General features: G+C 45.6%; 1 protein-coding gene across 6 annotated transcripts in view; it reads left to right on the plus strand.

Moving 5' to 3' along the window:
- Nucleotides 1-15,000, plus strand: part of LOC135089192 (uncharacterized) — a 128,421-nt gene that overhangs the window by 82,604 nt on the left and 30,817 nt on the right. Inside the window, exon 1 of one of the 6 annotated variants that reach the window (XR_010261416.1) lies at nt 10,251-12,918. The exons of the other annotated variants lie outside the window; for them this stretch is intronic. The gene's annotated coding sequence lies outside the window, so the exon portion shown is untranslated. Of the gene's footprint in view, nt 1-10,250; nt 12,919-15,000 lie in introns of those variants that run through there. 6 annotated transcript variants of the gene reach the window in all.

Raw genomic sequence — 15,000 nt, forward strand, 5'->3', positions numbered from 1 at the left:
TTGGCAAGCGTTTCTAGCACTGAATAGGTTAATATATATCACTTCAATAATCTATACATTAATTTCCACTTGATTAATGGACCTGACATCCAGTGGACTTTTAACATCATCTCCTAGGTCTGGTGTACCGTGCTGCTTCCACATGTTGACAGCCGTAGCATTCCTCCGCCGTGATGTACCCGGGCAGCGAGTGGGAATACTAATGTTATCAGCCTGGCGTGAACGGCGGACCCTCGCCTTATAGGGAGCGGCGCAGCGTGGCAGGCAGGGCGTGTTGTCAGTGATGGGGGTGAATCTTGGGACGGGGTTCAGCAAATATTTATCTAGCTGTTTGATGCGGTATATTAGGTGGTGAGTTATTGGCAGTAGTAGTGGTAGTTGTTGTTGTACGTGGTAGTATAGTAGCAGCAGTACGAGTAATAGTAGTAGTAGTAAGTAAATAAGTAGGAACAGACAAATATTCTTTTTCCTGTAAAAGCAAACAACAAATTTAGCAGCAATGGTGATGGCAGTCATAAAACAAAAGGGAAAAAGTATTCATGATGTGATTATGACAACACCAACATTAACATCAATAACGATAATAATAAGAACAAGAACAAGAAGATAGATGAGGAGAAGGATAGTAATAATAATTATAACTGACCATAATAACGATCACGATAATAACAGTAATAATCCAATAAGAACATAAAAAATTAAACGAAATCTTAAATCACTTGAACTCGACTCTTGCTTCCCAGTATTTAAACACAACCTCACGCGTTCCTTGCCAATAACACAACACATCTTACCACGCCGTGAAATTACACACACACACACACACACACACACACACACACCGCCAACACGCACAAGACGGTATAAACATATGCGTAACACTCAGGCGTCTTGAATAAAGCCTGCTATGTAATTAACCAGAAATTGAAAGGAATAATTGACGTGAAGTGAGACAATAACAGTGATCAGAGCGCCTCGACACGCAGTGGAGCTACGCGTAAACCATTTTCCCACGAGATATCTAAGGGAGAAAAAAAAAGTATAAGGAAAAAGAGTAAAAAGAAAGAAAAATTAGTAATAGTAGCGGTGGTGATGTGCTGCCGACACGTATTTTGAAGTTTAACCTTTGCAATGCCACGATATAGATTTCCTTTAATGTCTTTTTTTTTTGCTAATCATTATTATTATTATTATTATTATTATTATTATTATTATAAGTGTGAATGTTGTGTGTTGTTGTGTTGTGCTGGCCACCCTGTCTATCATTGCTGGCCTGATAGATACTGAAGATAGATTATTATTATTATTATTATTATTATTATTATTATTATTATTATTATTATTGTTATTATTATTATTATTATTATTATTATTATTCCACTAGATGTTATTAACCCTTTCAGTGCAATACGAAAGAATTAACAGCACCAGGAGTAATGCATGAGGTCTATATAAGCATCTACAAGGAACAAGGAAATTAAAAAGAAGAGATACTGCAATTTCTACCCAGCTTAAAGATCGGAGGTAGCTGCAGAACAAGTAAAGATGCCTCAGAGTGATCAGACATTAAGGAAAGATGTGCCAAGCATCAGTCAAGGGGTTAAAGAATAAGATAAAGTTAAGGGTTACATTGTACTCGTCATTATCAAAGTGTTTTAAACCATCTGTGATAATTACACGGTTTGCAAATAACTAAATCATTTCTTCTACCAAGTTTTTTTTTTTTTTTTTTTTTTTTTTGAAGAGCGTGTCTCTCTTTGCTCGCGAAAAGTGTTTATTGTCATATAGATTAGAATTTAGTCTCCCCTTGTAAATGTTTTTTTTTTCACCCCATTTGAAAAGCTGGTTAACGGGTTGAAACAGGTTAACCCTCTCGCTGCTATTTGGTTTTAATCACTAACCACTGTGAGACATCTTTTCTTTTTCTACAGCCACCCACAAATACTGCGCTGGCTAGAAATTGCACACCGTATTTTTTTTTTCCTGCCTTTCCTTTCTTGTATATGTTTATAAAGACTTCATACATTGTTTTTAGCGCTGTGAATTAGTGCATGCCTCAGTGAAAGGCTTAAACCACAAGACAACATTGATTTTGAAGAAGTATTAACACTTATAAAGAATCTGACATGCTTTAACTATGAAACTAGTCACTCATCTCGCACACTTGCATCAGACTCTACAAGGACTAAGAGCTAAGTAGATGAATTTTGGCGCCTGGCTGTAGCACTTAATTAACCTGACGTCAACTCTCTCATAGCAGGAAAACTCGAGAAAATTATGAAAATGAAGGCCACACTTGGACGGCGTGAGGTGAATAGGAAATGGCAGTGATAATGGGAGCGAGTATTGAAATGCTGGTGTAATGCCTCGATTAACCTCCTGCCAGCTCTACTTGACTTGCGTACTGTGTTGAGTGATTGCTTGGTTGGTTGTAGTTAGTCAGTCAGTTAGGTAAGTAAGGTAAGTATGTAGGTAGCTAGGTAGTTGATTAATTTGTTCGTTTGTTAGTACAGCTGATCAGTCAATTATTTATTTAGCTGGTTAGTTATTACGTATTTTTATTTCTTTGTAGATACTTAGGTAGATATGTTTAATTGTTTAGTCAGTCATTTACGTAGTTGTGCTGTTAGTTGTTATTTATCTATTCATTCAATCATTTATTTTTACCGTTATTTTTTTTGTGTATGGTATTGAGCTAAACATAGACGAACACAAACACACAAAACACGTATCTATTGAAATTACAACCACTGTATTCCTAGAGAGAGAGAGAGAGAGAGAGAGAGAGAGAGAGAGAGAGAGAGAGAGAGAGAGAGAGTACTTAACGTGGTGGAAGGCAAAGCAACCCGCTAAAAAAGGAAAGAAATATCAAGCAAGGAGGAGATATGAGACAAACACGTGATTCAGAAGCAAAACAGGATATCGGTAACAAAAGCAAGGAATGCAAACACAGACACATTTCTCACTCGCGTGCTGATACAAAGGACATCCATTTGTATTGTGCTGAGAGTTCTACATCAGGGTGGGGTGTGGTGCAAATATTTATTCTCGAACACAGCAAATCTACTTGTGTGAGGTAAAAACAAAAGTTGTGTGAAATGTTAGAGAGAGAGGAAAGAACATAAGATACACAGCATATCTACTCGAATGTGAAGGAAAAACAAAAGCTGGGTGGAGGTAAAAACAGAGGTTGTGTGAAATGTTAGAGAGAGAGGAAAGAACATAAGATACACAGCATATCTACTCGAATGTGAAGGAAAAACAAAAGCTGGGTGGAATGTGGAGGAGAGAAGGGACAGAAGAACACAGAAAACACACAGCAAATCTACTCATAGGTGAAGTAAAAAGAAGAGCTGTGTGGAATATGAAGGAGAGAGAGGAAAGAACATAAGAAAATAATAGAAGTTGCAAAAAAAGCCATCATCATGCCTACACGTGGTATAGTTCCTGTATAAAACGTACTGAGAGAGAGAGAGAGAGAGAGAGAGAGAGAGAGAGAGAGAGAGAGAGAGAGAGAGAGAGAGAGAGAGAGAGAGAGAGAGAGAACAGGAAAATTTGCCCCATATTAAATAAAAGTTTGGTCTCAAGAAATTTTCAAAGGCCACAAACACTATTTACGGTTTCTCGAGGGTGTTTTTCCCTATTGAAAACGCCCCGATAACATTACCCAGAGTCGAAAACGCAGCAACTTTCATTAGATCCTATTAGAAGTTGTCGCGGGGAGACTCAGCAACGTTTAAGAGTGCGAAGGTGTATAGAAATAAACTATGATATATGCTCCCCTGTGCATGTTAAGTTAGGGGCAGCTTGTACCAAAGTGGAACGTGTACTTGTTGTTAGATTTAGGTTTGCATTGGCATGTTTAACCCTCTGAATGCTAATGACAATACACACACACACTCTCTCTCTCTCTCTCTCTCTCTCTCTCTCTCTCTCTCTCTCTCTCTCTCTCTCTCTCTCTCTCTCTCTCTCTCTCTCTCTCTCTCTCTCTCTCTCTCCCCTTTGTTCTACTACTTTGTTCTTCTACTTAAATTTCCCGTAGTAAATCCCAGTGACGTGAAGAAGTACAGGATTCCCAGGCACCAACTCAGAAGTTTTCATCAAGAGGAATAATGGTGAGAGGAAGAGGAAGAGGAAAAACACTTGGCGCCACAGACCAGATAATTCAGAAACCATTGAGGAAGGACTGTGTTCATGCAGCGGCTTCACGGAGAGCGGAAACGGGTTACATTATGCACTTCTTGCTTTTAAACGTGCTCGAGGAACCGCATTCTCAAGTCTGCCGGCGCCTTCCTCTTCTCAGTCTCTCGTGGAAATTACTGGGATTCTCAAGTTTTGTTTTCATGGTTCCAGTGATAGTTTAACGCGGTGTAGTGGAGGATATTTAAGGTTTGGAAGGGTGATAGTTTAATGGGCTCTTCTGAAAGTTATTGGGGTTTTCTAGAGTGTTTTCATGGTTGTAGTGATAGTTTAACAGGGTCTCGTGGAATTTTTTTTTTTTTTAATATGTCTTAGTGATTCGAGTGAATTTAACAGGTTCTTGTAACTTGTTAGTGTTTTCAAGAGTGTTTTCTTGATTTTAACAATAGTTTAACAGGTTCTCGTGAAACTTGTTAGGGTTTTCAAGTGTGTTTTCATGATTCTAGGGGTGGTTTTAATGAAATTCATTAGGTTTTCTTACCAATGTCATTTAAAGATTATTCTAAAGAAAGTTTAACGAGGATCCTGTATCATGAACGGAAAAAATAAAATACCTTTTTGAAATCTGACAAAAAAAAAAAAAGTGCTGAAAATTAAATGCAAGAATTTTATTGGCGTGATTATTACACACGCCATGAAATATTCTGACAAGATCAACTCGCTACAAGATTTTCCCTCGTCTTTTCTTTGTGTGGGATTCCCCGAGCAGCTGCCACGCGGAAGTGCGTAATTCAGGAGCTGAAAAAGTATCAGTTTTCATACAAATTGTTCGTAACTAAGTATAAATAAAGACTGCGTGCATGTGTGTGTGTGTGTGTGTGTGTGTGTGTGTGTGTGTGTGTGTGCGTGGGTGGGTGGGTGCTGTGTAATGTAAAATATATATTATCGATTGTTACTCATGAAATTATTATCATTATTAGGGAACGTCATTTCATCTTGATCACCACGTCCTTAATATTTATTCTTTAATTCACTTAGAAGTCTCTCTCTCTCTCTCTCTCTCTCTCTCTCTCTCTCTCTCCTCTCTCTCTCTCTCTCTCTCTCTCTCTCTCTCTCTCTCTCTCTCTCTCTCTCTCTCTCTCTCTCTCTCTCTCTCTCTCTCTCTCTCTCTCTCTCTCTCTCGTCCAATGTGTGTGTGTGTGTGTATGTGTGTGTGTCTCCACTGTCAAGCTTTATTAAATTATATTTCTTATAATTGTTTATTCATATTTTATTGTTATTTATGTATTTGTATATCTTGTATGTTTGTTTATCTCTTTATTTGCTTATTTATTTATTCATTCATCCATTTATTTGAGTCTTCATATCTGTCTGTACATGTTCGTTACTATATATTTGTTTGTCTTGTTTTGCTTGAAGTATTTATTAATTTATCTATTTTTCCAACTTTATTCACTCATTCAAATATTTACAAGTTTGCAATCGGATATTTCCTTTTGTCTTCATGTTATTATTCTGCACTGATGCTTCCTGGCACGTTTATCACCGGCGCATTTTCTCTTTTCCTGTATTTTATTTATTTTTTTTTTTAAGACGATAGAATAATGTAACAGGATAATAAGGGTTATTTATATTTTCATTTCCTCAGTTTCATATTCATTCCCTCGTATATTTATAAGTTTCTAATCAGATATCTTTTGTTTTCTTTTCATTTTCTTTACTGTTGCTTCTCAGTAAGTTTATCACTGGCGCATTTTCTTTATTTTTTTTTTTTTTAAGAGCATAAGGTAGTATTAACATAAGATAATAAGGGCTATTTATTAATTTATTTCTCTAGTTCTATATTCATTCATTCGCACAGATACAAGTTTCTAAATAAATATTTTCCTCTGTGTCCTTTTCTTTTTATTTACCGCTACTTTCTAAAAAAAAAAAAAAAAAAATTCATCACCACCGTCCTTTCTCTCTATTCCCTGCATGTATAAAGAAAACAAGGTAACAAAACCACTGCAGAAGACCAGCTGGCCACACGAGGCACCACGATCCTTGCCACCTAAAACTTACCATCTGTCACCATCCTTACCCATACCTTACCCGGCCTCCTCTTGAAGCCGTCTGCTGCTGCCCGTGCACTCACCCATGTCCAGTGTGCACCGTTCACTGGCAAGTTTATTTGTGAACCAGTTTTTGTGCCTCTCCTTTATATATCTGATGTCGTGGCGCTTATAACCATCCACACGCGTTTTTGTCCGTGAGTAAACGAACCTGACTCACATCTTCTTTGTTGAGCCCTTCAGCCCATTCAAGTACTCCCATCACTCGTTCAAGTAGCTGTCATGTCATCGCTACACGCCCCACGCCTTGCCAGGAGATGCAGCTTAGAGTGGTCTGTATTCGAGAGTGTTATTTTTCTACTACTGTGACTTTTTTATTTTTTTTTTTCTCTCTCCTTTGTTGGGTCCTATAACCAATTCAAGTATTTTCATCATCACTGCACGCGCTTTACTTTGTCAGGGTGTGCAAATTAGGGTGTTCTATTTTGTTGTAATGTTTGTTTTTATATTTCTACACTGTTTTTTTTTTTTTTTCTCTCTCTCTCTCTGTCTTCCCCTTTTCGTTGAGTCCTATAACCGAGTTTAAGTACTTCTATCACACACCACCACGCGCTCTAACCCTTTCCTCAATATGCAGGTCTGGGTGTTGTAATCCTTTGTAATCCTTTGTAATCCTTTCGTGTTCCTTTATTACATCTTTTTATTTATTTTTTTTTTTTCGCTAATAGTTCATTGACAACCTAATTAATAGCTGACTTTTTATCTCTGCTGAAAACATATTATTGGAAGCATATTATCAGTGTTATCTCTTCACTGTTATGTTATTTGTTGATTTTTTATCTTTTATATTACTTTTTTTTTCATAAGCGAGGGAAATGTTTGGATAATACGCTTCTTATCTATGTATATAATCATTTTAGTTCCTATATTTTCCTAGTGAACTGGTTGAGTTTCCTTTATCATTGTTGTTGTTGTTGTTGTTGTTGTTGTTGTTGTTGCTGTTGTTCTTGGTGGTGGTGGTGGTGGTGGTGTTAATGGTGGTGGTGATAGTAATGGTGGTGTTAGTGTTGTTGTTGTGGTTGTTTTGCTGATAATGGTGGTGGTGGTGGTGGTGGTCGTGGTGATAGTAGTGTTGTTGTTGTTGTTGTTTTGCTGGTAATAGTAGTAGGGGTGGTGGTGGTGGTGGTGGTGGTAGTAGTGTTGTTGTTGTTGTTTACGAATCATTGTCATTCCCAAACAACTTTTCAATCCTTTACTTCCACTGTTTCATCAGCATTTCTCTTACTCCCCCTTCCCTCAGTTCCTTTCTTTTCCTTCCTCCCACGCACCCCTTCCTTCCCTCCCCTTCACGCCCCCCTACCCTCCCCCTCCCCCTCTCCCTCTCCCTCTCCATTTGTCGTGTTGGTGAGTCGTATAGCTCCCAGTGGTGTCGTCATCCCTCACTCCCACTCTCCCTCCTCCCTTCCTCTCTCCTTCCCTCTCCCTCTCACGCCTCCTCCCTCCTTCTCTCCCTTCTTTCCTTGGCTTTAGTTACATATTCTTGTCTTGTTACTGACAGCTTTATATATCCTCCTCCTCCTCCTCCTCTTCCTCCTCCTCCTCCTCTTCTTCTGGTTATTGGATATGAAGGAGTAAGTCCCGGAAAGGAAGGAAGGAAGAAAGAAAAGAAGAAATTAGCGAAGAAATTTTCCTCTCTCTCTCTCTCTCTCTCTCTCTCTCTCTCTCTCTCTCTCTCTCTCTCTCTCTCTCTCTCTCTCTCTCTCTCTCTCTCTCTCGTGTGTGTGTGACATTTGGCTTTGGACCAGAGAGACAGACAGGCAGATAGACAGACAGAGACAGGGACTGGAAGGGGAGATAAGAAGAGAGAGAGAAACGGGGAAAAAGTGAGACGTGAAAGTAGTGGGAGGAAGGGGGAGAACGAGAGAGGGATGAGAGATAGCAACCGGGGCCCTTTCTCCTACTCCATCTGGAAATAGGAGGACCGGACCAGACAATAAGGAGAGGAGAGAGGGGGCAATGGATCAGTTAGGGGTCGTCCTTCTTCTTCCTCCCCTTCACCATCTTTCCATCTGTCCCTATCCGTCTGTTCCTCTTTCTCATCCCCTCTAGAACCTCTCCATCCTTCTCTTCGCTGTTAATTTTCTCGCTCTTCTATCTTTCCCATTTGCCATTTCTTTATTTTTTTTTTCACTTTTTCATGGTTACCACCGTTTCTTCCATTCTTGTTATTCCCTTCTCTTGTCTCTCTCTCTTATTATCTCAAAGCTTGTTACCTTCTCTCCTCTGCAATCCCTTTCTTCCTCCCACACCACCATCTCTACCGCTCCATTCACTCCAGCCTGTCAGCACCTGTGGCACGCACCCTCCCGGTCCGTCGCTCTCGGAGGCTGGTGTAGTGTCAAACCACCTGTTGCTTGAAGGGACCCAGCCCGGCCAGAGCAGCGCCACGCACCACACATTATAATATGGAGTACTACTCTTTCTAAGTTTTGAGTGGAAGGAAAAATGTTTAATATTCCGGTCCTTACTCCCGCCCTCCCCTCACTCCTTGACCCTCGCCCCTACCCCGCCGCTCCGCTGTCGCCCCTCTCCTCCCCTCGCCCGGAGGTCACCACGCGGGAGGTCCCAAACCAGCACACTTTCTCCCCGCGAATTGCTCCGCCCCGCCCCGCTTCGCCCCGCGATGCCCTGCTTCGCCCTGCGTCTTCCCGTTTTGCCCCGCCCCGTCGCACCGCCCCGCAGCAACCGGCCTTGTCCCGCGCCGCGCCGCACCGCCCCCGCACTGCAAAAACTCCGTTCGTGCCCGAAGCCGCCCACACATCACTACCGCCAATTACCCATCACACGCCCACATCCTTTTCTCCACGCCATTCCGCCCTCTCCTCACACTATGGACTCATTATCAGGTGTTCACCAGGTAGCTCCAGGCCAGTCGGCGCATCCCCAGCCTGCCTGCACCACAGAACCATTCCCCACTGCTTACCACCAACCCGTTTACTAAGCGGATGACACGTCTGCTGCTCGTCCCTGTCATCCGCCCATCGAGGTGTGGATGGGAAGTGGTATGTGGTGAGGTGTGTCGGCGGCGCGGTGAACTTCTGTCCGTCAGTGAACCTCTTGGTGTCAGAGGTCAAGGGTCCCAGTGATGCAGCGGCCGCGCGCCCAGAGCGCCCAGAGTCTCCGTCTGGCCGTCACTGTGCTGTCTCTCCCACACTGTTCAATGCAAGGACTTCCCAGACACCCGCCTCCTTCCTCTCCCTCTTCCACCCTCCGTCCTTGCCCCCCTTCTTCCCGCTAACCACAGCCGATTAACGTGAGGCGAGGCGTCGATGGCGCTGCGCGGGGCCAGGGGTCAGAGGGGTCAGGGGGTGAGGGGGCGGCGGAGGACACTCCACCACACTGGGAAATAGTAAGGGCTGGGGCACCCCTCCCTTCCACCTCCTCCCCCAGCGTGGGGCAAGTGACACAGCGACTCCTTCCAGTCCCCGCCTGCCTATTTCTGGCGTCAGGGAGCGAGAGGCACGCGTTCCCTGCCCCAGAGAGTACCCTTGCCACAGGTGTGCATGGCCCAGGCCAGCAGGTGTGGTGAGGCGGGGGGGGTGGTGAGGGGCTGCTGGGGTCAGGGAGCGCGACCTCCCGTCGGGGTCATGCAGTGAGCCAGCAGACTTAATTGTCTGAGGGGCACACCTGTGGACTCCAGGTGCTGAGGACAGGGCGCGGCGGGGCAGGGCTTGGCGGGGCTGCTCACTGGTGCTCACTGGACGTGGTGGCAGAATGAGGCTGAGGGGAGCGCCAGCTACAGGCAGGCGCCCCTTGAAGTTCTGCGTGAGAACGAGAGCGACTACAGAAGGAGGACAGGGAAGGGCCCCCGGAAATTAGGGGGCAGTCATGGAGGGTCGCCAAATGAGGGGAATGGGTGAGGGGGAAGGGAGACTGGGGGAGGGTTTGGGGTGGGCAGGGTACAGGTGAAGCAACAGGTGAGTGAGTGGTGCACCTGTTGCTTTGTGCTCCATTGTGGCGGGCGGCGGGGGGAGAGGTGCCAGAGGAACAGTTGGAGTGGGAAGAAGACCGTGCTGGAGGTGGGCCGGGGCGGGGCAGGGGTGGGAAGGAACAGATGCCGGCGCAGGGCAGCGGTGGAGTAAGAGCACGGCAAAATACAAGGCAGTGACAGAACAAGACAAAACAGGAGGGTAGTTATACTCGTGGGGACAGGGATGACGCACGAGACACCGATACAAACAGGGACTTGAGCCAGGAGTGAGACAAAGGTTTGGGGCAGGGATGAAGCTGGAGTAGGAGTGAGTTAGGACAGGGGTTGGGATGCAGGGGGTGCAGGAAGACGTGCCGCCATTGAAGAGCAAGCAAGCAGTCAGTCGGAACGCTTTGATGCTCCCAGGACCAGAACATGCGCCCACGTGGGGGAGACGCGGCTCGTGCCTCGTGGCTCCAGCCTTGCGTGACTCTCATGCCAGCTAATTAACTTTTCAATTAGTACCTGGAATTACCACGTTTTTATCAGATGTTACATGGAAACTTAGTATCATGGAAGAATATTGCGTGGTGAAAACTGTACGCATCGTCTGCTTAGGGAAAATTGCAAGTGTGTGGAGCTTGTGTGTGGCCAATATTCTCTCTCTCTCCGCGTTGATGGGAGCGAGGGAGGGGGCCGGCCGGTCTGTCAAGCAGGGCTATTTTTTTCCTGCCAGCCATCAAGAAGAGCTACACGTCAGCCTGCCGACCACGCAAGGAGGAGGCAGGCTGCGTGGGACTGGGAAAAAGCACAGGGAGGAGGGAAGGAGCGAGGCGGTGGGGTGGGCAACATGCAACATTTGGCGTAAGAATGTTCGTGGTCTGCGTCACCAGCTGGCATGTGTGAGGTGTGCTGGCGATCAGACAAATGAGTGAAGTGAGCGATGGAGAAAAGTGTACGTAGGATGAAGTGGCGGTGCTTGCTTAACGTAAACTTTCTCTACAGTTTGGAGGGAATGAATCTGTGTCGAGGCGGTGGAGGAAGTGAAGTACTGGTAGTGTTCCATTGTGCGTTCTCCTGCACCGCAAACTGAAGAACGTACGTACGGAAGGTTTGGCAATCCGGAGATAGAAAGCGGAGATATGCAGCGGCAACCTCGCTCAGACTGGATCATACGTACGTGCAGGTGTTAATTAAGCAGCTCACGCTGAATACACACCTGAGAACACCTCAGCATGTATGCTTTCAGCAGCTTGTACGCGAAACGGTTAAGCTCTCCTTCTGACATCCCCGCAACACGTATACCACATGCACGTACGCACAGCCATCATACACATACTCTTGACACAGCACACATTCTTGCACATAAAATGGAATCAAGAGGGAGACAAAAAACACAACACAGCCATAAAGATAACAATCAAAACACACTTCCACAACCTTTACCTTACAAACACTGGTACAGGAGACACTGAGGCACGAAACTAAGCGATGAAGGGAGAGTGTATAGAGAGAGTCAAGAGGTGAGAAGTTGACGAGAGGAATAGCTTTGGACTCTGCTACCCCGCTCACTGCCTTGTCTGGTGGGTGGGTAGGTAGGTGGGTGGGCGGGGGTGTGCTCCATTCAGGGGGCGAGCAAGGTCCCGGCGTGAGGTCAGCGTGTGGGGGGAAGCGAGGACTGAGTGACGGAAGCACGCCAGAACGCAGGACTTCTTGAGGAATGATTGCACAAAGAGTGAGGCGGTAAATTTTGTATCTTGATTTTGGTTCGATTGTTGTGAAACAATGGTTGTGTTGGGTGTTGCTAAGAGAGAGAGAGGCGTAATCACCACATGTATAGGTGTGTGTGTGTGTGTGTGTGTGTGTGTGTGTGTGTCAGCGTACGGCGTGTGGCAGGTGGAGTCTTAAGCATGGTGGATAAGACAGTGAAGACGAGTGAGATGAGTGATAAGGGAACAGAGTGGTCAGTCTGGGAATGAATACGAGGCAGGGAGATCAGTGATAAGACGAGGAATGGATGATTAAAAAGACCACAGTAACCACTTATGACGCGTCTTACCACCACCACTGCCGGCAACAGCTGCGAGGAGTCTCGCCAGAGGTGTGTGTGCCACTCTGAAAGAAAACTAAACATGCGCAAGTCAGCAAGTACTGAAGGACTGTTTGTATGCTCAGCTATGTTGTACGCTTCACCGCCCCGCCGCCCTATACGCGCGTCATTCTACGCCACCCCGCCAGGACCATCACAGCTGTTTTTTTTTTAAACCCCCGTCCCTTGCTTGTCCCTCCTCAGCGACCGCATCCCACATACAGGCTGATCCCGACACTTCCCTGACGTTTGTTTCCACCAAACTGCCGCCGCCAAGTTCACTTTCCCCACATTATCACCACCGCGTTACCTTCCTTTCCGCGGCGGGCTTTACGACACCCTCCTGTCCCCCGCCCCAGCCCACTCCCGTCCTCACACTCCGCCCCCTCAGCTGGCGACCTTCCTCTGCCTTCTTTCTCCAACAGGCCCTTCTGAAGCTTCTTCCTTAGAGATCTGCAGGTGGCGGTGGTGAAAGTGACGGTGGGCGGCTCGGGCGGCGACGGCGCAGCAGCAGCAGAAGCTGCGGCAGCCGCGACAGTGGAGATTCCCGCGCGGCGCCGCGCCACCACCAGTGCTGGTCCGGACGTTGTGTGGTGTGGGTGTGTGGCCGGCGCTCCCGCCTCGTGTTCACTCGTGGCCGCGACTCGGAGTGGCGTGCGGCGCAGGTGTGTGTAGTGGTGCTGTGAGGTGCAAGGCCCTGCTGTGCCAGGTGCGGCGGGGCCCGCGTGTGAGTATGAAGGGCGGCAGGAGGACCGCGCCCCACTGACCCCGATGTGGAGGTGGTGCTGCTGCTGTTGCTGCTGCTGCTGCTGCTGCTCGATCCTCGCCAGGCTGAGGGCCTCCTGTCATCCCACCAGGCAGCCCCGCCGCCCACTCCCTGTTGTGCCCTCTGCAGGAGCCTCGAGGGAAGCGTGGGCAGGCGTGTGGGCGTCGCGGACAAAGGCTGCGGGACAAGGTCCTGCCTGTCCCTGGCGTGGGTCACTCACCAGTGTGTGTGTGTGTGTGTGTGTGTGTACGCGCCTCAACTAGGTGTACTCTGGGCCAGTGTGATGGTTGAATGCTCTTCAAGGGGTGGAGAGAGGCACGGAGGATGGGAAGGGAGGAGCAGCAAGCCTAACAGGTGCGCGCTTTGTAGAGGGAGCGAGTACTTTTTGTTGTAGAGGAAAGGCAAGTGTATGTGTGTGTGCGGGGGAGGGGCGGCATGGTGACGGGAGGGGTGGGGGGAGTGGAAGGAAGGCGTCGTGGTGTGCGTAATAATTATAATGGATTTCCTTTGTTGCTCTTGCTGTAGTGGTTGTTTTGGTGGCAGAAGCTGTGTTAGTGATTGTTGTAGTACATTGTAGTATAATAGTAAGAGTTTTACAAGTGTTAATAGTGGTTGAGGTAATAGCAGCAACAACAGCAGCAGCAGCAGCTGCATTAGTAGTATTAGTAGGAGGAGGAAGAGGAGGTGGAGGTGGTGGTAGTGGTGATGGGAGATGGAGAGGCAAGTTTGGGAATAATATTTACGTAGGGTGAGAAGGTATGGGTGTTGCTATGGGGAAGAGAGAGAGAGAGAGAGAGAGAGAGAGAGAGAGAGAGAGAGAGAGAGAGCTCTCAACACTCAGACCTCAGACCGTCGTGCCAAAGAACACATACAAGTCTTCTTCAGTCCCAGAAAACAATCCTAAAATTTATTCCTTCTGTCTTCAAATTTTGTTCTTCCCAATTTATATATATATTTTTTTCTTATATCTTTTCCAACCTGCAGCACAGGTGTTTAGTTTGACTAGAAAACGAGGCGTGTTCATTTGAATATGTATTAGATGACGTAAGCAGCAGAGTAAATAGAAAACGTAGTCGTAGTAGTAGCAGTAGTAGTAGTAGTAGTAGTAGTAGTAGTAGTAATCGGTGGACAGAGTGCATGACTTGTACATATTTTGTATTTTTCTATTTTTGTAGTAGAATGGTATTAAATTATTTATTCTAGTTCTAGTTCTCTGATTAGCAATGTACGTGTGTGTGTGTGTGTGTGTGTGTGTGTGTGTGTGTGTGTGTGTGTGTGTGTGTGTGTGTGTTTGTATGCGTGCGTGTGTGCGTGTGCGCGCGTGCATGTGGGTAGTTTGATGTATACTATAATGTCATGCATCCTCTGTGTGCGTGAAGGAAGAATAGCAGAACGGGTAAGTCAAAACATACAAATTATTATTATTATTATTTATTTTTTTTTTTTTATTTTTACTCTTGATGTTCTTATGATGTAAAAAGATTAGACAATGTATTATGCAAGAGAGAGAGAGAGAGAGAGAACAAGGAAAAGGACATCAAAGCAAGCCAGACGTGTAATGAGACAGAGCGGGGCGGAGGCGGGGGGCGGGGGCGGGGTCAGCTGCGGAAAGCCACCAAACACTGCCTAGAATAGATTAGAAGAAAACCAAGAGGAGTTAAACAAAGCGGGAGAGGAAATAAGGTTTGATTAGATGCAGACGTGTGTATAAGGAGGAACGTTCAACCTCTCCTTTACGTCACCTTAACCTAACCATACCCTTACCTCACTTCCTAACTAACAGCAACAATTGTCGTAACCATTAGCTGAAGTCAACCTTAAGTCACCTAACCATAGTTGTTGTGTTTTGCTTTCCCATTGATAGTGTAGAGTTCTTGTTAACCTTTTTATTCCAATTTGATACAGCTTTCCTTAATTATTAATCACTCTTGAGACTTCTTTACTTGTTCTGCAGCCACCTCCATTCTGTAAACTGGCTAGA

The sequence above is a fragment of the Scylla paramamosain genome, chromosome 3 (assembly GCF_035594125.1).
Source record: "Scylla paramamosain isolate STU-SP2022 chromosome 3, ASM3559412v1, whole genome shotgun sequence".
NCBI lineage: Eukaryota > Metazoa > Arthropoda > Malacostraca > Decapoda > Portunidae > Scylla > Scylla paramamosain.